Here is a 21,986-nt window from a genome sequence, read left to right as displayed (position 1 = left end):
CGTTGGCTAAATAGTGGCTCACAATATTGGCTGAAACACGGAGGGGATACATTTTGACAATATTGGCCAATATTGCAATCACACTCTTGAGCCATTATTGCATGCCGATTTTAAGCCAATATTGGTTAAATAGTGGCTTCCATTATTGTTATTCTTATATACACTGCTGTCTACATAAAATGCGACATCAAGAAGGGGCAGTCAGAATGATACAAAATTTTACACTTGATGGCAACATTGATTACAAAATGAAAATAAAATGAACATTTCTTACTGGAAAAATCCCAAATGAATGGAGGTTTAAGTACCCTGTTGAATCAACTCTAGTTTGAATGTACAACACTATACAGTCGAACATTGAGGTATACTAGTCTCATATGATGTAATAGGTCAATTCCTATCAGTTAATGTAAAGCACTACTAATTCAATCAAACTCATAGATTGTTCAATTTACCGCCAAGTCATTCCAGATATGCTCAATTTGTGACAAATCATGACATCACGCAGGTCAGAAAAGGTGATAATGTGGGAGAGGACCCCCCCCCCTGCTGTGTGTGACGGTGCATTGCCCTATTGAACACGAGTCTCAACACATGACAAAAATATACCATTAGGTTGTGATAGCGCAGCGAGTCAATGTTAGAGGTGATCCTGTCCCACACACAATATAGCACCCCATAGCATCACTACAGCTGTCGATGTGGTGTGCTCCTAAAAAGCAGGCATTATTAGGGTCGCATACACTTGGAGTAGGTTCGAGTTCAAATCGATTTCCTAGCAACCGAATGGTTCCTGATTGCTCTCATAGCGATGAATCCAGATCGAATTTCGCAAAAATAACATTTTTGTAAGGTTATGGAGAACACGTTGTGAACTACCAAATAATGCTTTTGCTTTTCAGCGGCATACCCCACCGACAGCTGGGATGCCTCTATGGGTTGCAATCATGTACAAAACATAGTCACTTCTAATATTGATCCACCGCACTACGACAGGTCACCCTGCAGTCCCCATGACACCAAACTGCGTTAATATCATTATTCAGTCACATGTGTTGGCACTCATGGCGGGGCTCCCAGGAAGACACTGCTTGATCACACACAGCAAGGGTGCGAGGGGACTTCCTTTTCCACTTTCTATGTCCAGTGCGTCACCCTGCTTTATCACAAATTGAGCATATCTGGGATCACTTGAGATGGTAAATTGCGTAGACTATGAGCTTGATGGAATTAGGTGCACATTTCTAGTACCTGTGTAGTAGGATATCCTACAAGACTGATATGCTTCAATGTTTGACTGTATTACCTCGTACATTCACGCAATAGGTAGCTCGACAGGAGACTTAAACCTCCATTCATTTGGGATTTTTCCAGTAATAAATGATCAATTTGTTCTTATTTTGTAATCACTTTCTGATAGTAAGGTTGCCATCACGTGTATAGAATTTCATTTCCCTCTGACTACTATCCTTCTTTGTGTTGCATTTCGTGTGGCCAGCAGTGTAGGTAGCTGTTACAGTTTAACCAGGACTGAAATTGTTAGGATTCCAACAATTTCAACGAAAAGGAAGAAGGAATTAAAAGTCGCTTTCCTGGAAGCTTCGACCACATAAACAATGAAGATGACTGCCGCAGATGCAGTTGAAACGTTTGTGGTAACAACACTCAGACCACAGCAGAACAGCCCAGAATCTCACAACATCATCAATTTAATTCATACTAAAAGTGCCTAGTTATTAAATGTTGGTCAGAAAGAAAGAGAATTTCTTATGACTGTGCACCAATTAATGTATATTTTATTTTTGAATCATATAACTGTAAAAGTAGCTAACAGAAGAAAAATGAAACAGTCAATGCTAACTCCATAAAAATTGATGAAAATGTAAAATGAAATATAATAAAAAGAAAACTTAATTTTAATTCTACATTTTGTAATAATAACATAAGAAAATAAAGAGTGATTTGAGGAAGCATTTACTATTTTAAAGACTTTAATTTGTGCTAATTGAAAATATCGGATATTTCTGAATTCTGCTCAAAACTTACTAATATTGCTAAATATTAGTTACAAAAGTTCCTGAGCAGAATTCAGATTAGAGTTAATTCTCCCTCGACGAACAAATAGAAAATTTGTACATATTTGGTTTCATTGCAATTCTACGGTTGCACAGAAAGTAAATGTAATTGAAGTACAGTGCAAAAGTTGCTCAAAATCTTTGCTTGATTGTTAGGTGTCATTCAAATTAATAATAAACTTTTAAATTTGAAATAACTGATTAGTAAAGTTATTTTGCAATATTGAACAACTAATGGTAGGAATTTTTATTCCTATTTAAAAAAATTAAATATGAACATCATTTTTAAGTACCTTTTTCCCTGACCCGGATAGTTCAGAAATAGCAACTTAATTTTGCAAGAATTAACTCCTTCAGTAAAATGTTTGACCATGTTTATGTAAATAAAGTAAGTAGATCTTTAAAATTTCTTTATCAAATACTCCAGCATATGTCTAATATTTTCACATAAACAAAAAGTATTCAATAATGAACTAACAATTATTGTCAAAGAAAAATAAGATCTATTTCACAAAATTGGCATTCATTATAATAAATGTGGAAACAAACTACACTCAAACCTAGTTTTGTGTGGTGGATAGGGACCGCATAAAAAAATTCACTCAAAACTTCACTATTAGCTACAAAGAATGCTTTCGTAAAACAGTCTCACTTGAAAATAACCCAAAACTTACGAAACAACTGTAGGAATTTCTTCTTTAAACAAATTCAAGACACTTTTCACTTCAGAGTTCCTCGTACCTACCACTTTTTGTGGCTTAACCAGTTAGATGGGACCCTGAAGACAGCTCTGCTTTTGCAACTACTTTGAATCTCGCCAACCATTTAAATCCGCTTTTAAAATATACATCAGAGAACGATTCATCACTTAAAAATACTACCGAGCACTTGTTTTATAGACAAGTTAGTCAATTGAGTCACAATTTGATTGAAATTTTCATGTACCACAAAGAAAAAGGATCCCACAGAAACAGGTTTGAGTGCACTGCAAATAAAGTTTTTAAGTTTTTCTTTTTTAAAATGGATGTAATGTAGGTGACAATGAACAAAGAATAATCTGAAAATCATTTATTATTGATGCAAATGTAGGTTGCACTTATTGCAATGAAATAATGGACAAGCAGTTAGCTGTCTAGTACATATGTTTGAAAACTAAAACACATAAAAAAATACTTCCACTTACCATAATGAAAGGAAAATTTAAAAAGTTGAAAATGATTATTAAACCCTTTGCATTTTGGCTTAACTTTTGACATCACTTTTTAGCTCTGTATTGTCTTAGTTTTTATAAAAAATAAAAACATTTATTTTTATTTATAAACAAATAAATATTCCAAACATAATGCAAAAGAACTTACGGCTTACTTTACATGTTTTTCCCCTCACCTTTAAATTTCCAAATTCTTCAACATTATTAAATTTTAATCTATTTGATATCACTTTTAATCGACGAAAGAGTATGAACACTAAATTTTTTTGTGCAAAAGAGATGATGTGGAACAATTTATAATCGTTTTAAGGTTGAAAAGGAACATTCACTAGAACAGTTTGATACAGGCAACGGTATAAATAGAATTATTTGTAAAGCAAATGGACAATTCCACGGTGTTGGACCTAGAATTTGCACAACATTTATCAATAAAAGTTCAGATTTTCTAGACAAACAGAGCCTTTTTTTTTTTTTGCTCAATACTTATGCATGTAGAAACAATTAAAAAACCTACGAAATTTCTAGAAAAAAGTTCTAACTTGAAATATGAAAAACGTCATGGTGTTGAACATACATTCAAGAGATTCTTGACATGTCAAGTCAAAAATAAGGGTTTGGCACAAAAAATTCAACACTGGTGTAAAATCAGAGTTAATCAAAGCATCTTGGTTTTATTCGACTTTGGATACATTTCTTGTACTTTATCAGATAGAACTTCAATTATTTCCGTAACAATGGTTGACGCTAAATAGTTTACACTACCTTTACTGCCATTTAATCGTACATGCTCAGCTGAAAATAGACCATGGAACTTAATTTTCATTCCGTAATGAGTCAAAAGTCTTATGATCATCAAAACGCAAGTCAGTGTAGAGAAATGAACTTGGTAGCATAAAACTAGTCCCTAAAACCTTCTTTCAGATTTTGCATTCAGACTTCTAAAAGTTTACTTGATTATTGTCAATAAAATTAGGTGTTATAGAGCATTGTGAAAAGGAATGCAGTTTTCCAGTAGAAATTTGAATTTTCACGGGAAGTTTTTCTCATGATACATTCTCACTTTTTCCCAGATTTTTTTTTAGAGTTCCTGCCACATCCACAATGTAGAATCATGAAAATAAAACTCCTGGAATCTTCATCATATATTGATCCAGTGTTTTCAAAGTCAAATATCGATCCAGAATTTACTCCAGTTTCAAATGTTAGTTCAGAATTCTCAATGTTCGACGCAATTTAGAATGTCACTGTTCGATTATGATTTCGAATTTTGAAAACACAATGTCAATCCAAAATTGTCACTGTTTCACATCGTTTCAGCAATTTCTTCAATGTTAGATATCTACCCAGAATTTTATTCAGCATTTAATATTTCTTCAAAAAATTTTTGCCTTATTTCATTACTTTTATTTTGGAAGACAAAGTTCATCACTGCAAAGGAAAGCTTTCTCATTGAGTTGCTCCAATAACGCTTTTCTCTTTCGCTTTTTGAAATTTTAGAGTGGATTAGACATAGTTAAAAAAATTCACTGATGAGAATGATAAAATATCATTTAAGAAATGAAGGCAACAATAAAATTTTAAGGAAAGTATCTCCGATATTCGGACAAAAGCATTTACCATGTGCAGCGGCGAGGAAGAGCAACAAAACACAAAATGTGCAGACAAAGTTGAAGTTTCTTTTTCGCCGGTTTTTAAAAAAATACAAATGCGTTTAAAGTGAACTCAAATAGCTCCATTTTTTGAGGACTCTCTCTACGTTCAAAATTTGTTTTAGCATTCTAAAACAGTTTGTGGAGCTTCAGGTAATCAGGCTCAGTGTTTAATTGCTCACTTAGGAAAATGAATCATTTTTCAGACTTTTTTCAAAATCGGTTGAACATCAAAGAGCCATCTTCCGCCCAATATTGGCTTTCCAGAGTTTGACCAATTTTTTGCCAATATTGTCTCACAGTCTAAATACAATAATGGTTGCGCTTTGTTAAGCCAATATTGGGACAAGATTGTATGTCAATCTAAGTACAATATTGCTAATGCAATGAGATAACAATATTGGCACAAGATTATCTGCCAATCTAAGTACAATATTGTTAATGCAATGGGAAGCCAATATTGGCTTAACATTGCAAAAATCGTGCCAATATTGACCAAGACATTGCCAACGTGAACAATCTCACGCCAATATTGAGCCAAGATAAAATGCTACTTGGGATAGTGCACATACGTGGCAGACTGTCAAGAGTAACGTTTAACACTAGATAAATATTTTCTTGAATTTATTATCGTAGAACAAAATGAAAAATGTTTAACCGAGAAATAATTTACTTTATTCCTTTTATTCTCAGCTGAAAGGTTTCGCCAAATTTGTTTAGGGTTATAGTTTTGGAATTGTGCGAGCAAAGTAGCCTTGGCGAGATTTCGCGTTTTCAGTTAAACCATTTTTAATTTTTATCATGAGTGGAATAAAATGATAGTAAGATTACAGAATTCGATAAGTAAAAAGAAATAATGGTCAATCAACTGAAAAGAAAACTACCACCATATATAAACTGTGAGTACACATTTTATTTATTTTGTTCTGAGTGAATTTGAATAAATATCAGTTTTTCAATTCGATGAAGAAAAAAAAACGAACTTAACAACATTGACTGGACACTTTTCCTTAACCTAATTCCACATAAATGATTTAAATAACCTTTGTTACTACAGTATCCTACTGAAATAGAAAGTATGTAAATAAATTTTCTTGAAAATATTTATCGCAGAACAGATTGAAAAATCCAGAAAGAACGTTAAGAATTTGAACAATAAAAAATAAAAGTTCGCCAAAAATCTGTTTATAAGGTTATGGTTTTAAAATTGTGTGAAAGAATAATGTATCTTGACAAGATTTCGCATATCAGGTAAATCATTTCCATGACGAATGAATTAAATGCATGATTTCTTTAGATATCCAATCATATAGTCATAGAAATAAATTATCTAGTGTTAAACGTTACTCTTGACAGTCTGCCACGTATGTGCACTATGTGACAAAAATGTCAACAAATGCCGGAAATGTCACGAAACTGAACTTAATATGTACTAATGTATAGAAAAAACGGTACAAAATGAAAATGCCGTTCGAAGCGAACCAAAAATTTATGAATTCCGAATTCAACATCGTGAAAATGGCTGCTTCAGAACAACTTACTGTGTGTTCTGCATTAATTGTTTACTTTCGTAATACTTTTTGGTTTCTAATCTCTTTCTATATGGGTCAGAATAACCAAAAGACTTTGAAAAATCTTTTCAAATGAATAAAGCGAAAAAATCATACATAACAACAAAAATCACAACACTTTTAGCATTTTCTTCGTTACCACATGCGTTTGTTTTAGTTTTTAATTCCGCCATTAGACAGTGACTGCAGTGCTCCCTATAGTTCGTTGGAGTTGCGAATTCCAACTAAATGCTGCTGTAAAATATGATTAGTTAAATTAATTTAAGATTAAAAAAAACTCATATTCTTACAAATTCATACAAAACAATAAAAAATTTTACCTGGTATAACGTTATTCAATTTTGTTAGTCCAGAGTTTTCTTGTTTACGCTTCCACCATTTAATACTTTTTTGAAAGAAATAAGGAAAACTAACATTATTTTGAGAAGCTCGAGAATACTACTAAGGGACGAATTAATTTCTGTAGCTGAAAGCAAACTAAGACACATCGATTGCGTTAATAAATACTCAGAACAAACTGCCTGTGTTTACGTCAACAGACACACGTGGAACGCAACGTGGCAATATTTTAGTTCCATCGGCAGTTTTGTAAATCACCGCAAGGTAGCGTATTCGAGCGCTTTAGTTCCGAATTGTGGAACAGTAACATTTTGAAAATAAAGTATCAGTAAGAATATTGAAAATAAAGTAGTTTGCCTCGACTGTGTTTTAGTCGGGTTGAACCTCTCTTCGTTTTTATTTGCACTGATGATGGCATTTGTATTTTAGAGTGCCGAAACAGCTGTTTGCTGGTTTTTTTTTTTTTTTTTTTTTTTTTTTTTTTTTAACCTTTTTTCATTTTGTATTTGTACTTTATATACGTTGTCATATTTTATTCACTATGCAGTACAAAGTTTTCGACTACTTTTTATGTAAAGTATCAGTAGATGATCTATATCCAGTGGCGTGAGGGGGGGCGGTCCGCCCCCGGTGTCACCTGTCTGGGGGGTGACACCCAAAGTGGAATAGCAAGTTTTTGAAAAATATGAAGTTAAAACAAATTTTTAAGACTACAAATTTAAAAATTTGAAGTCTTAAAAATTTAGTTCCCCCGACCCTCATTTTATTTGTTTTTCGTACATTAGCCCACTTAAAGTTTCGTTCTAACACAAATGTAGTTGTTTCCTGAAAATTGCACGAATTTCATGTTTTCAAATATTTTTTTTTTCTTTTGCTTTTCTAGAGTGACATCAAAAAATATCGCACCGGGTGTCAATCTTGCTAGGTACGCCACTGTCATTGTTTAAAGTTCTTTCCTTTTGGATTAGATAGCAAATATGGTTTTTGAAGGCATAGGATTGATCCGTCCTCAAAAACCATTGCTATCAACTTCAATCTAAATACTGAAATCCGTTCTGTTCCTTGCTTTATTCTTTTGAGTTTGAGTTCCTCCAAAAATGTGCTTACTCATGAACATACTGAAAGGAATCTTCCCAAAGCTATTAAAACATGGTTGTTTATCACCCCTTAAAATACACCATAACCAGTAAGCCTTCAACCTGAAAAATATCACCCCCCCCCCCCCCCTCTTACTCCCGTATGCCTGTCCCATATTTACTAATTTAAAATTTGGCAACCCTGGTTATACTAGCTCCCCCCCCCCCCCCCCCCCCGAGGTCTTAAGCGGAGTGGTAAAAAATTACCCAATCGGTCCAAGTGTTTGAAAGAGGAATTCAAGTGAAACACGGGCAGTCGCAATAATGCAACGATACAATTAGCCCAGTCAATAAAGGTTTGTGTCGCAACTAATTTAGGGAAAGCCAATTTTTTGCAGGATGTTAGCAGGCTAAGTATACACTAAAAAAACACAAAGTCCCGACCCTACCCCTCTTGCTTTTCTCCCCACTCCCTCCAAAACATTGCACGAGCAGTACTATGCTTATACGTTTTTTGTGTCGCAACTAATTTAGGGAAAGCTGTATTTTTGCTGGATGTTAGCACATAATACTCTAAAAAAACACAAAGTTCTGACCCCCACCTTTCTTGCTTTTCTCCCCCCCCCAAACATTGCAAGCACTGTACCATGATCACACTCTATTCGTGTAGCAACTAATTAAGAGAAAGCTGATTTTTTGCAGGATGTATTAGTACTTAAATTATACACTAAGAAACGCAAAGTCCCGACCCCTCCTCTTGCTGCCCCCCCCCAACCATTCCAAAACATTGCAAAAACAGTACTATGATTATACACTTACAGCTCAAAAATTTATGATGTTACCGAGGAGTTCCTTTTTTATATTTCATTCTTAACAATATGAGAAACCAGTGGTGCCCAACCTATGGCCCACGGGACACATCCGGTTCGCGAAGCTGGTCCACGTGGCCCGCTGTTTTGTGAAATGTTACAACTCGAAGAGCACGATTAATGGCAATGTTTCGATTTTGGAGCCACATATTTAGAAATTGGTTTATAAAAAACAGGTTGCATTTAACAAAAGAAGCATCAAGTAATGATAAGAAAAATTTGTTTGCAATTTTTTTTCTTTTCTCGTATTTTCCTATGTCATTCAGAAAAGAGTAAAATATTTTGAACTTTTTATATGTGCTCCAGCCCACGTGAGAACGATTTTAGTATGATCTGCGGCACTTATGGGAAGAAAATGATTGGGGACCACTGTTATAAACAAATTATGTTGCATACCCTTTTTATGTAGATAACTCAGTTACACCGTTTTACTAACTTAATCACATATAGAAAACTCAATACAAAAAAGGGAAAAATAAATTCAACAAACAACAGCTTTTTATCATTACGTCTTGGGAAGAAAAGTTTGAACAAAATTTATAGATAATAATGCAATGATGATCAGCAATAGACATTTAGTTGAAATGGAGCATCATTGTAATTACGCTCACTTTAATGTTTTACAACGAAAATGCAATATCTTGTTACAAAAGTTTATAATTCTTTTTTTTCTGAGAGTCTGCAGAATAATGTTTGGTCCAAAAATATTGTTACAGTGCATTCCACTACAGTGTTCACAAATAGACGTGCAATCGAACCCAGCGTTACGACAGCTACAGTTTGTAACACACAATGTTTTACAAGTGCAAGATTAAGTTCATTTGGAGCAGGGGTAATTGTTATGAGCTTAGGTATCAGTCAGTTGCTTGAAGTATATTGCCAACCCCATTCTTCTGCTGGAAGTTTAAAACGTAACCAAGTTTGAATGAAAGTTTGTGCATAAGCAAGTAATAGCAAAAATGTCCCGAAAGTCAAATTTTGACTTAGCAAACCTTCCATCAACTTCAGACGCCGCTCGTCAACATCTTTTTAGGGTTTACCACCAGATTCAAACTTGGTGGTTTAAACTTCCCCCAGAAGAGTCGGATTGTCAATATACTGCAAGCAACAGAATGATTCCTAAGCTCATGGCGATTACCGCTGCGCTAAGTAAACTTCTGCAACCAATATCTTGCAATTGTAAAACATTATGAGTTACAAACTGTATCTGTCGTAAAGCTTGATTCGATTGCACGTCAATGTGTGCACACTGTAGTGGAATGCACTGTAACAATATTTTCGGACCAAACCAACAAAATATTAGAAGATGACCCCTTATGAAAGACTAAATAATAATAACCAAAAGTAATATTAAACAATAATATCCGCTGCGAAGAAATAATCAGTTGAAATATACTATTCCTGATTTGTTTAATACAAGCCTTAAATAGTTAGCCAAACATTGACATCATTTTGTAGACTACTATCGGCGACACAAACGAACTATAAACTTTTGTTACAAAAAATTGCATTATGGTGGTAAAACTTAAAGTGAACGTCATTATATTGTAGCTCCATTTCAACTAAATGACTATCATTATATTATCTATATATATATAAATGGATGTATGTTTGTGGGTGTGTGGAGATATGTGTATGTCTCTTATACATATCCAGAGTTTTCGTCGGATTTCTTCCAAATTTAGCACAAAGGTAAATTGCTGCTTAGGAATTCATATAGGCATATAGGCGGGTTTTGGGAATTTTAAAAAGACCAAAGAGGTCTAATTTCATATTTTATGTCATAAAATTGCTCTTTTCTGCTCGAACGAATTTTTGTATAGTTATGAATTTAGTCTTTATGAAAAGCTCGTAAAAAACTGCCCTAGATGAAGTTTCTTTAAAGATTAACTTTAATTTTTAAATTTGTGAACCTTGGTTCAAAGCAAATGAAAACGGTTATCAATAAATAACCACCAGGCGCTATTTTAAATGCAATCAACACAAAACGTATTCTGAACGATGGCCGTCAATGCCATTAAGCGATGAGCGTTAAAGCATGTTTGACGAGAAAGCCGTAGGTATAAGATATGTTGCTGTACATTGTTTCTTGACCTGCGCCCTACGAAGCCCCAGGGGTCCATTGATGATACTCATGGTGCTACTTAATTTGAATACTGCCATTAAATTATTATTTTTAAATGTTGTTTAACAATAACATCCACAACAGTAAGGGTTGGGTGTAATTTTTGATCAGCGTTTTTCCCGTTAATAGCAAAGAAAATACAAACATGAGTAAGGTAATAATATTGCATTCAATATTGACGTACAATCTTCGACTGTTTCAGCATTAGACTACTTTTATTAAAACCACATTTATTTCATCCTTACAACATAAATTTAATTTAATGTTCTATGATCCTTATGAAACCAATTTGCAATATATAAATTTTCTTTATACTATTCCTTGATTTACGTCGAATCTTTAAGTAATTCGGTTTAACTATAAACGATAACCTAATTCGGTTTAATAGAAGTCGCTCCGGGATAAAAGTACTAATAAAGCAAATATATTGCAAAATAATCATAGTAATGCACAATGGCGCATTCGGAATTTATCTTACCAAGGGGAGGGATGTGGTTAAGGCTTTCTTTACATGTATATATCTATATATATATAAATGGATGTATGTGTGTGTGTATGTTCCTTATAAAAATCTACAGTTTTAGTCGGATTTCTTCCAAATTTGGCAAAGAGTTAAATTGTTGCTCAGGGATTCATATAGGCTGGTTTTTTGGAATTTAAAAAAGATCCAAAGAGGTTTAAGTTTATATTTTTAATCGAAAAATTGCTCTTTTCGACACGAACGAGTTATCGTATAGTTATGAATTTAGTCTGAATGAAAAGTCTGTAAAACATAACCGAAATGAAGTTTCTTCAAAGTTTAACTGTAATCGTTAAATTTGTGAAGCTCGGTTGAAAGCGAATGAAAATGGTTATCAGCATATAATCACCAGGAGATATTTTAAATGCAATCAACAGAAAAAGTATCCTCAACAATAGCCGTTACTGTCGATTAGCGACAAGCGTATAGCATGTTTGGCTAGAAAGCCGAGCGAAAAGAAATGCCGTCTTTCAGTAGTTCTTAAATTGCATTCTGCAAAGACGCGGGGATGCATTGAAATCACCGTCGGTCCTTCTTCAATTCGCTTGTGCATTTTGCTAATAAGTTTTCAAGTAATAATACCGTGTCAATAGACGAAATTTTGATCTGTATTTTCTACATAAACGGCACAGAAAATACCAAAATGAGATAGGTATTAAAAATGCATTCATTATCGAAGTACAATCTTCAACACTTTTAACATTAGAATACTAAACTTATATTAAAACGACATCCTTGCAACGGAAATTTAATTTAATATTGTACTATCCTTAAACAAATCAATATGTATATGTTATTTATACTATTCCATGATTTACCTAATCCGGTTCACCTAACTTTAACAGAAATAGCTCCAGGTTATATAAGATCAGGGTAAAAATACTAATGTGGCAAATAAATTGCAAAATAAACAATTTTGGGCATAGTAGCGTAGATTGAATTTATCTTTCAAGGGGGAGGGGGATAGTCATGGGGTTCATTACATGTACATAAACTACCATACTAGGATTGCTAATGTGGTAAAATAAAAGGTTGTGCACCTTTAGACCCGCAGATCTACACGGAAATTTAATACGGCGGATTTCATATAGTTTTGGAAGGGTTAAAGTTTAAAGTTTGAAAAAATGCAAAAAAATATTATTTTAAATTTAAACTTTTAAAAATGCAAAAAAATATTATTTTAAATTTAAACTTTTAAAAATGCATAAAATATCTCCATTTTTTATGTAAACAAATTTCTTAATCGATTAAAATTTCATATTACTTAACACTCAAAGCAATAGTACACCTGATGGAGCATCTTCGCTGAAAAAGCTTTTGTAAAACATAAACAAAAGAATTTTCTATTATACAGTTGCAAGTATAAACAAGACGGTGTTTTTTCTTTCTTTTAATTTCATGGCTTGCAAGTAATTAAAATAAAAAAAAAATGACGCGAATAGTGACCAAAATGTGCACGCCTATTTCTTTCTCTTTAAAGCAGTTCAATTGACGGGTTTTACATATAAACCGGGATCTGAAGGGGGTTGAGCATGCATGGAGAGGCTGACGCAATATTATTTCTGATTATTGTTACAGGCACGATGGTGATTATGAAACCACATGTCGTCGCCTCCCTGGGTGGTCGACAACCCCGGGGGAGGGGGGAAAGCAGTGGGGGAGCCGTTTACTAAAACACTCATAACTCGCGAACCATTTGAGATAAAACACTGAAAAAAGTGGCAATCGACGCAACAAAACAAGGGCTTCATAAAAGCTACATATGATTATGGACCTATCTTTGTTGGTTTCTGAGTAAAATTCCATTTTTCGCAAACAAGCAAAATTTTTGAATAAAATGCGCAAAACAAACTTTTTTTGACCAAAATAAATTCCAAATAAAAATTGTTTGATTTTTTTTTCAAATAAAGTCCTAAATATCTTTATTCAATTTGTTAAAACTATTTAAGTACTGTTAACGCGTTGAAAAACAAAATGAGAGTAGCAAGCTCGAACACGATTTGCAGTATAGTTCAGGATCTGAAGGGGGGTTCTGAGCATGCATGGCGATCTGACGCAAAATTATTTCTGATTAATGTCACAGGCACTATAGTGATTATGAAACCAATGTCGTCGCCCCCCTGGCTGGTCGACAACCCCGGAGGAGGGGGGAAAGCAGTGGGGGGAGCCGTTTGCTAAAACACTCATAACTCACGAACTATTTGAAATAAAACACTGAAAAAAGTGGCAATCGACGCAACAAAATAAGGACTTTATAAAAGCTAAATATGACTATGACCATATCTTTGTTAGTTTCTGAGTAAAATTCTATTTTTCACAAACAAGCAAAAATTTTGAATAAAATACGCATTTTTTGTTTTCAAATCATCAAAATTATTTAACTGTTTAGGGAACCAATAAAATCTGAAATATCATTATCCAGTTTGTTTAAAATTACTTAATTATTATCAAAGCGTTGAAAAGTGAAATAAAAGCAAGCCCAAAAAGCATTTGAGGTAATTCACAAAAAAAAAAAAAGTTTGCGGAATGTACCTTGAAGACTCGACATAAACCATAGAAAATTTTGTGGCTCTCCTGTTTTGGCGGTTTTATTTCGTAATATTATCAAAACAATGTCCCAGTTAAGTAATTTCTTAATTATTTAACCTTTAACGCTTTATAACTGCTTAGTATGGGTCACAATGGCACTTTTTAAAAAATTAAAACATGCAAGTTTGCAAGTACGAAGTAATTACGGAAAGGATAAACTATCAGGATAACCCTTTTGCAGATTTTACACCTGAGTTATGAAACATAGTGAGCGAGGCTATTGCCACATAAGCAGCATCAAAATTTTAGTGGAACGTTAAAGAAAATGTGAATCGTCTCTTATCCAGAGAAGTCCTGCAATGACAATGTCTTCTATAGCGACTGCAAAACAGCAAAAGAAAACCAAAAAAAAAAAAAAACATTTAACCTGGGAAATGTTAGCTCAAAAGTGATGTTAGTACATCTAAAAATCATTCCCATACAATAAGCCCAATGCTAGGTTAGATTCATCATTATGGTTCACTTTTTCAAAGCGAGAGGTCCGATTTCGTGAATGTAAATGAAAGCAGCAAAACTCTAGAACAAGAAGTTCTGTCTAGAACTAGATGAGCCTACTTTCCCGCATACCCATACTACTTTCTAGTACCTGATCAATATTCTCAAAAATAGCTAAAATCGCAAATTTTTTCAAACATATTTTAAAAATACTTTAAGCTTATTTCTAGGAATAAAATGATCCCCACTCATCTAAAAAAATTTTATGCGTAAAAAAAAAGCAACTTTTAAACAAAGCAGCTAATACACTTCATTTATTTTAATCAGCTCATTAAAATAAATACATCATATCAAAAAAAAAAATCGTTTCTTTTTCCCTGTTGCCAAAAAACATTTTTTTAAATGAATTAATGCACTTACTAAAAAAAAAAAAAAACAATAAAATGTCAACTTAAAGAAATAATTTTCTTTGTCAAAAAAAAAAAAAAAAAATCGTCTGCGCATATCTTTATGTAGAAACATAAATGACTTCGAGTTTATTCGCCAAAAACTGAGTAACTAAATTGAAACTTTAGCATAAAAATAAAAACAAGTCATATCAACAATAATTATTTCACAGTTAAAACCATAGCTGCGGAGTCGGAGTCAATCTCATTTTGAGATAAAGGAGTCGGAGTCGAATATTTAAGAATCGGTGTCAGTCATTTGTCCACCGTGTATAAATTTTTGCCAAAACTACGAAGTCAGAGTCAAAGTCGGGGAGTCGGAGTCCGATTAATTGTAGGGCACAGGAGTCGGAGTCAAGTGCCCCTGAATTCTCGGAGTCGAAGTCTGGAGTTTGACGTCAAGAGTTATTTCCAACAAAATTTGTTTGAAGTAAATCCGCCTTCCAAGTACGGAATCTTCCTTGACTTTCAGTTTCCCCGTAGGCACTATTGTTAAGGGATTTGAACTGTTCAAAATTTAACGGAAAATTGTTCAAATCAAAAAGATATTTTATATACAAGTTTTTCATCAAAAACTTTTTCCTACAAAGCTTGTTTGAAGCAAATTCGCCTCACAGTTCGGAATTGCTTTGAATTTCCCCGTAGGCGCTAATGTTAAGTTTTTTTGAACTGTTCAAAATTGAACAAAAAATAGTTCAAATCAAAAAGTGAAATATGGGAATGAGTTGTCCTTGCCGAGATCTTTCGAACGAAAAAAAGTTTGTTCGAATCGGACTATTCATTCAAAAGTTATTAGGGGGGGGGGGGCAGACAGACAGACCGACAGACAGACCGACAGACATTTTTCCCCATCTCAATACCCTACTTTCCAATTTTTAATTTTTCAATATTTATTTAATTATTTTAATTATTTTTGACTTTTTTTTTGTTTTTCACGATATTTTTAAGATGCATTAAGCCTTCTTTCATGCTTTTTTCTTCTTTCTCTGACATTTACTGGGAAAGTAGGCTAAAAAGCACCCTATTTTAAGAACAAAGTTCACGTTATCGATGGAATGACTCTGGTCCATAATGTCCCAAACACTACTTTCGAATGCAGCAAATATTTTGCAGGTCTCCAAATAAAAAATAATAAAATTTTCTCCCCAATAGTCAAACTACACGAGTGGACCTTAAACACGATCGGTACATCACACTGTCGTTTTCATAACTTGAAAACCAGAAGTTCATGAAAGTCTCCTTCGCTTATAAAACAAATCGCTAGGTACCAAACCAGTGGTTTTGTGTCATAGCCATTCCTGAAAATAAAAAGAACCTTTAAAAGTACATTTCAGAGTATGTAATATGTAACATATCCGTTCCTGCATCCAATCAGCTTCTGGTGTCTGGTAACTCTGAAAACGAAAATGAATATTATTTAAAATCTGAGAACCAAGTAATAAATTTCTCTGAAATGCCCGAGTCCAACCAGGACGAAGCACGCAACAGAATCTATCTTCCTGCATATGATTCAGTGCAGAATAGGGGGAAAAGTAACTAATAGTTTATAGATCAGAAACTAATGAATTCTTATTGGCAATCTTTGTTAAAGGACAGAGGTTGCCATTTCATGTGCTGGTGTTGTGGATAGGAAAAGAGCTTTAGGATGGCATCTATCTTCAGGAGAACTTACGGAAAACAACATCTAAAATTTAACAAGCTTCTGATGCATTTTCCAACTGCGATTCAACAAGTAAAATAGGAACAAAAAAGTATGCTTTCTCTTTATCAAAAAAGTCGAAAAACTGTTTTTTGTACACTAAAGTTATCATTAAAACAATATCTGAGAGCTTCAGAATTTAAACTGTTAGAAGCTGTAATATAAAAAAAATTGTCAAGAAAATAGGTATTTCTTTGCGAATGCAACCATTACACACAATAATTTCTTGTCATTTCCATCAGAAATAAGTATGATATCAGCTCTCTACCATGCTCCTGCAATTCTTTCCAACATGCGCTAAGAAGTATTGCTCAACTGTACTATTGAATCAATTCCCCTGTACCTTAGTAGTGCCTTTAGATGTAACCAAGTTTGTTTTATTTTCATTCAAGTGAAACCCAAAGTCCCACACCTTATGATGCAGCCAGTGTTACCACAGAGTTTAATTCCACCCTGCGCAGGCAAGAACTGTTAAATAATCTTGTAAATGTTTTATTAGTAATTCATCTTGCTGTAAATACTGTGCTATTAAAGCTAAAGCAAAAACCCATGAACTACAAAATACTCGAAAGAGAACGATTCAACAGAACAATTACAAGTCAACAAAAAAGAGTATCATAAGATAAATAAATACCTTTGTGCTGAATAGTAAAGTCAGACCAAACAACGTAAGTAGAAGCACAAATTTGTAAATTACAGCAGACACGTGTTTCGGCGTTACAGGGAACGCCTTTTTCAATGCAAAAAATAATGAGCTTATGGATGAAAAGACATCCGACAAAAGTCAAATGAACCAAGTGATGAAAAGCCAAGTGAAAATTTGTCGGATGTCTTTTCATCCATAAGCTCATTATTTTTTGCATTGAAAAAGGCGTTCCCTGTAACGCCGAAACACGTGTCTGCTGTAATTTACAAATTTGTGCTTCTACTTACGTTGTTTGGCCTGACTTTAAAAAAGAGTATCATCTAGCTTTCAGAATTTATGATATATTAATGCTTTATGTATGCATATTGATATTCTGCAATTATTTTTTAATACACATTATTTTACTAATTTTATTTAATTAGTTTTTTTAGAACTCTAGTCTGTAATTATATATTTATATTCGTTCCCATAAAAGCTCAAAGATGCTTCTCATTTTTTATATTTATTTAGAACATATTATTTCTTGTATCATTGTTCTTTGTTGGGTAAATTATAAAAAACAATATCCGCAAAACAATACCCGCAATATTCTTTTGTGCAAATTGAAAATATAAATTAATAGAAATAAATAAAAATTACATTTGAATTGAAACTACTGTGGGCCTGGTTCCCTAGTTCCTCTCAAATTTAAAGCAGTATGTAACAAAACTGAAGCCATAATTGAATACTTTGCAATTAGGATAAGTTTGTAAACTGAAGAATGAATAGTTCGTCATAAGGATAATAAGGCTATTTTTTTCTCCTTAGCATACTGCCGTTTTATTCAATGTGCTAACTTAGGCAGGCTTGCATTTTCTATTTCGCTTTTTAACGCTCACGTTGGTAATAATTAAGTAGTTTTAAACAAACTGAATGATGAAGTTTCAGATTTTCTTGATTCCCTAAACGGTTAAATAATTTTAAAAAATAACTCATCTTTGGAAAAAAAGCTTTTCGTATTTTATTCCAAATTTTTTCATGGCTGCTAAAAAAGGAATTTTACTTATAAACCAACAAAGATAGAACTATAAACATATTTAGGTTTTTCAAGCCCTTGTTCTGTTGCAACTGTTGCCACATTTTTAGTGCTTTACCTCCTACGGTTCGCGAGTTATGAGTGTTTTAGTAAACTGCGTCCCCCTACTGCTTTCCCCCTCCCCCGGGGATGTCGACCGCCGAGGGGGGGACGATGACACGTGTTTTCATAATCACTATAGTGCCTGTAACAATAATCAAAAATAATTTTGCGTCAGGTCTTCCATGCATGCTCAAAACCCCTCTTCAGATCTTGAACTCTACTACGGATAGTGTTCGAGCTTGCTACTGTCATTTTGTTTTTCAACGCGTTAACAGTACTTAAATAGTTTTAACAAACTGAATAATGATATTTAGGACTTTATTTGAAAAAAAAATCAAACAATTTTGATTTTAAATTTATTTTGTTCAAAAAAAGTTTGTTTTGCGCATTTTATTCAAAAATTTGCTTGTTTGTGAAAATTGGAATTTTACTCAGAAACCAACAAAGATAGGTCCATAATCATATTTAGCTTTTATGAAGCCCTTGTTTTGTTGCGTCGATTGACTCTTTTTTCAGTGTTTTATCTCAAATAGTTCTCGAGTTATGAGTGTTTTAACAAACGGCTCCCCCCCACTGCTTTCCCCCTCCCCCGGGATTGTCGACCACACAGGGGGGCGACGACATGTGGTTTCATAATCATCATAATCGTGCCTGTAACAATAATCAGAAATAATATTGCGTCAGCCTTTCCATGTATGCTCAACCCCCTTCAGATCCTGGACTAATAGTTCGTTCCATAAGTTCGCGTCCACGTACTCCATTTTTAATGCTTTATGTAACTTAAAATAATAACTGTAACTATATCTATGGCTACTATTATTTATTGGAACCATTCCTACCCCTCATGACGACTGTGCCTCTGTAAATTAAGATTTCGATATTCTCAAAGGAATACTCTACAGCAGCGAACTTAAATAAATGCATCAGTTTGAGTTATCATGTACAACATTTAAGGCAAAAGTGTGAGGTTTTAAAAATTTGAAATAAAATTTTAATCTAGACAAATTTTAAATCGTTGCAAGACACCAATATTAATGTCTAACCGTCATTTTTACCTACGAAAATAGAAAATTTTGACATAAATATAAGAAAATAAAATGTAGCTGACGTACGTCTTTTTTTGCAACTTACACTTATACAATTTTACCCCATGGCATGCCACTAAATCGCCATGGAAAGGGCAAATAGACACATTTGGTGAAGTTATTTATACTAAGTGAACGTTTATTACGGAATGTGCTTGCATACCAGTACACTTACAAAAACTTATAAAATGAGTCAACCTAACACGTGAAACCTTGAAAGTAAAAACACCGCCAGAAAATCCGTAAAACGGAATGTTAACGGCTATTAATAACAATGACTGAATTCCTTATTTTCTGTACAGTGGACTAAATGTTTAGCTTTTGGGTCATTGAGGATGATTTTCATTTCTGGGAAAATATTGTAACGGTGTCATATTTTGCATATATTTGTAACTGATAAAAGCCATTGAATTTTACTCACGACTCTTTCTAGAAAGACATTCCATGATTCTTTTTTCCAGAATAAAATATGTGAAGAGTACTATAGCATGCTTTAATGTCTTGGGGTAAACAAATCCTTCAAAGGCAGCACTACGATTTTCGTATTCGAAGTATCACGTAAAAGGTTGTCCCACAAGATGTGCAAAAGACAATCATTTGTCTTCGCATTAAGACATTGGATGTACCGCCCGTCTGATTCAACCGCAACAATGTGCCAGTAGACACGACAAATCCCCGATAATATGCCTCATGCTTTTTCGTTTTTACTTGATGCTATTTTTTCTGCAAATGCTCGACTTTCTGTGCTATTTACGGTCTTTTGAAGATTTGAGCCTAGAGAGTGGTGTGAATGCAGTTTTTTACTGTCATTTAGATAGAAATAATCCATTTAATTATCTAAACGATATGTTGCATTGAGAAGCACCCGGGCAACGCCGGGTAGTAAGCTAGTTACCTATAAATTTTGTCCAAACATTTCTTCCCAAGACGAAAAGAAAAAAAAGCTATAATTTTTTGAAGTTACTTAAAGTGTATGTAATATAATTTGTTTATAAGAGATGTCTCATTTCAACATTTTCTTCCCGAAGGCCGCAGATCATACTAAAATCGTTCTCTCGCGCGCTAGCTAGAGCACATATAAAATTTCAAAATATTTTGCTCTTTTTTAAATGAAATGGGAAAATAAGGATCCGTGATCCGACTTACGCGAAATGGCTATATAATGCGATTTTTTCACCAATAAAGAATTTTAGGTCTAACGCGAATTCCTCACCCGCAAAGCGAAAATTTTCGGAGGGGAATCGTGGTGTGTCAGTATTGGCTTTGTTATTGGCCAACATATTTTTTTTTCGTGAATAGACTTTCCTCCCTTTCGCATCACCGAGAGCGGAAGTTCCCACACCGTACTAATCTGAACATCACTTATACAAATAACTACTCCTTATTTTCCATTTATTTTGTTTTTCTAAAAGAGAAAGTTGATGAAATAAAATGACACCTAAGAAAAAGAAAAAGTTTTGAAAATTAAAGAAAATCTAAAACTTCTCGATGCTAAAACTTCTTGAAAAGCTGAATCTCAACTAAAAATTGTGTCGAAAGTAGCACGACAATTAGGTATGAATGAGTGAATCTTCCATACATACAATAAAAGTCAAGAAAAGGAAATCCGTAAAAGTTCACCGAGTAATATCTTAGTAAAATGCAAATATTTATGAAAATGGTAGCTGACCTTGCATTGTGAACTTATGCCCTTTCTGAAATAATCGATTCAAGTAAGTCTCAAATCACTATTTAAAATGTTTAAGAACAGAAACTGTATCATTTAATAAGAACAGAACTAATATTTGACTTGCAACAAAATATTATGTGTGAGCATCAATTTTTGAAAATAGGGAAGTTTTCGATTTTTCAATTTTATTTTTTTATGATAGAGTAACATGTATGAACATCATAGGTGAAAAAATTTTTGCGATACGATAAGTAGTTTTTTTTTAAATTGATTTTTAAAGTTCAAGCCCTTGTGACGTCAAATGGCATAGGAAGTGACGTCATGCGCTCTTCCGATAGGAGAGAAACGCTAGCGAACCGGTTCCCATGTTCGATTCCGAGTCACAACTGACTACAACTGTATTTATGTCGAGGACTGCATACTAAGTGCCTTGCCTCCATTATTTTTTATACCGATAGATGGCAGCACCATCACCGGATCGAACAGTTAATGAGAATTTAGAACTAGACCAGGAGCTAATAGCTACCTGGTGCTAGCACCCCCAGAGGTATCGTTTCACTTGGAGGACATTGAGACCACGAGCATATTTAACGTCGCCCAGTCCCCTTTAATGACGACGGTGGATCCTCGACCATCGAGGTTCGAACTCAGGATCCTCCGGCCCCGAATCCGACACTCTACCGATCGGGCTACCACGGCCCTCGGTTCCCATGTCATGGGAGGAAACCGAAGAACGTGCATTCGACTTCGAAGACGAAACGTAAAAGGCTTATTTCCTCGCCTTTAACTCCTCTCGTTTCTGGGACATTAAACCTCTCATCCTCTCGTAAATTTTCGAATATCATCATTGATATTACTTGAGGGAA

This window comes from Uloborus diversus, chromosome 7, assembly GCF_026930045.1.
Source record: "Uloborus diversus isolate 005 chromosome 7, Udiv.v.3.1, whole genome shotgun sequence".
NCBI classification, from domain to species: domain Eukaryota; kingdom Metazoa; phylum Arthropoda; class Arachnida; order Araneae; family Uloboridae; genus Uloborus; species Uloborus diversus.
Note: the sequence above shows the minus strand (reverse complement) of the source record.